This window comes from Zea mays, chromosome 3 (genome assembly GCF_902167145.1).
Source record: "Zea mays cultivar B73 chromosome 3, Zm-B73-REFERENCE-NAM-5.0, whole genome shotgun sequence".
Lineage (NCBI taxonomy): Eukaryota > Viridiplantae > Streptophyta > Magnoliopsida > Poales > Poaceae > Zea > Zea mays.
This window is the reverse complement of record NC_050098.1, coordinates 180716418-180718989: the sequence shown is the minus strand read 5'-3', so window position 1 is coordinate 180718989 and position 2572 is coordinate 180716418. Positions and strand designations below refer to the sequence as shown.

The window sequence follows — 2572 nt, the reverse complement described above, 5'->3', positions numbered from 1 at the left end:
CTCGGTTTCTTTCTCTGTTTCTTTCTTGAGCAAATCACTCGGTTTGTTGGGTTTGACAGTTACGTCTTGGAACTGGGGGCTCGGAAGTGAGGTCCAACGTTCTGTGCTTCAAGCCTTCAAGCCTGCGAAGAACTGCCCGCAAACATGAAGCGGCCCACTGCAAACATTCAGCTCATGAACTACTGGTACTGTAGGTTCACTAATGCATGGATCGAGAAGATCTCTGAAAAGAATTCGCAATAGCTTTCGAAAATGAGCTAAAAATCAAAATACAAGACGTTGAGGACAGCAACACGGTCTCCAAGATATAGTTTTGACCAATGTTTTTTCTTAAAATAAAAACAAAATTTTAATATATTTATACTTTTGCAAAAATAATTTTAAGATAAATATATATATATATATACTAGTAGGGTGCCCGTGCGTTGCTACGGCAACTTAAAAATTGATACAAAACAGTGATGCAATATAATTACAATCTTTGATTGATGATTTTGTAGCTAACAAACACCACCACCATTAGAAATGACATGTCGATGAACAGACCAAAATCCACCTTTAGCTAAGAAATTTACTTGTGAGAAACCTCTAGTTGCAAATTCTAATTCAGCATAACTAAAGCAGTGAGGAGGCTTTCAGAAATTCAGCTTAGAAAACTTTTCCAATAAAACATATGCTTGCATTACGAGTTTTTCGTGAAAGTTTTCCAAGTGACCTTGAGGACGTTGATCCCTATAGAACAACAATGTTGCACTAAAGCTTCTCTCCCACAACGCTTCTCATGCTTCAAATCCTTGAGCAGCAGCAACATACAATTTAATAAGAAAAAATAAAAATTAGATAATGCATGATGTATTAAAGAAACTACTGATTTAGTAGTTGACCATTAATGAGCTTGCTATCGATATGCATCAGGTAGTGGTACTTGGCAGGGATTGGGAAGCTGAGCAAAAACTTCCTCAGCTTGACATGGCAGCTCATTAGCCGAGGATACATACTTCTCCGACAGTGGATCGCCACCCAGAACTCGCCCTTCTGGTCCGTCCTCACATTGTCTGGGAATCCATGCAAGATAGCAAAAATATCCACAATGCCAACCTTCAGACCTTTCAACCACTATCTGCTCAACCTATCTTAGAAGAGCACAAGTATTGAGTACATAGTATCATAAAGCTCAAATAAGAAAGCTTAAATCAAATGTAAGAAAGAGAATGCACACCTGCAACAATATCGTCTAAATGCTTCATTCACTAATCAAAATACAATGTGTTGTACTGAAACTTTCCTCAAATCACAGGGACAGAGCACCAATCGAAGAGGACTGGGACCAACTTGGGTCCTCACAGATATTATTAACCGGTGCAGGGTAGTTGCTTCTAAAACTTAACCCTCTTGTCGTTAATTTGACAAAATGTAAACATAGAGAATCACATCAACTGCCAGCTTGCTAAAATATAATTAGTACATGTTGTTTGATAATCATTGAAGCTGAGAACGACACTCCTGTTCTACCCCTCAAGAAAGAATTACTGGAGTTAATTTTCCCTTGCAACAACTGGGAGATATGAATGGTAAAGAAGAGATGATGAAAAAAAGTAGAGTACCTTTGCAACAACTATGATATTGTTAACTAATAAGGGTCTCGGACTGTTTCCAAAATCCAAAGTAGTAAGGGTAACCAATACAGCTGAGGAAACACTCTTAAGAACCTCATTAAGGAAGAGGACGAGCTCGCCTTTTGCACAGAATCACAAGGACAGAGGAAGAGCCAAAAAGCCTACCTGCTGGACGTGACCTTCGATCTTATTGCACTCCTTGACAAGAATCTGAATTATCTCAAACTGCAGACACACAACACAACCAAGCCAAAATGTCAGGCACACAGGATGACAACTCATGGCGGGGAACACGGTAAATGTCGCAAGAGCTATTACCTCCGCATCTGGATCTTTCAGTTTGGACATGATTTCATCGAGCAGATGGTGGCAGAACACACACGTGCAGACGTGCTGTCACTTCCCACACCAGAGAGAAGAGTCGTGTCCCTGCACAGGCCATACCGTTTGCAGAACGCTTCCGGTCTGATCTCCGTGATCTTGGCAAACAGGAGAGTCGCATAAGAGTCCATCAGCTCGACACACTGCGGAGATAGGGAAGTTGTTAGAGAAAAACTACAATAAACCCACGTAGTACTACTATTCATATCAGGCAGCACCTTCCCAGCACGGTATATAGACACATAGTATGGGAATAAAATGTTTATGCATTCAATATCTTGCAACCACAGCAGTGTTTTAGTTTTCTACAATACTACACATCTAGTTATATATAAGAATAATAAAGAAAATATGTTCAACAAGATGATCACCTTCTGTTCAAAGGAGAATGATTGGGAGCAAGCATCATGAAGGAACTCCATGATCCTGTCCTGTGTTTGTTCCTTGCCGAGATAAGTGACGGCTTCGCTCGTGAAGTTTTCACAGGCCGAGCATAGTCCGCTGCCACTCTTGAGACGGGCAGGAATCTTGGTTGAAGAAATCTGTTCCTTCAAGGCTGAGCCATGATGCGGGAG

General features: G+C 40.7%; 1 pseudogene; it reads right to left on the bottom strand.

The window, feature by feature from the left end:
• Nucleotides 1–1031: 1031 nt before the first annotated feature.
• LOC103650964 (uncharacterized) lies at nt 1032–2572 on the bottom strand (annotated as a pseudogene).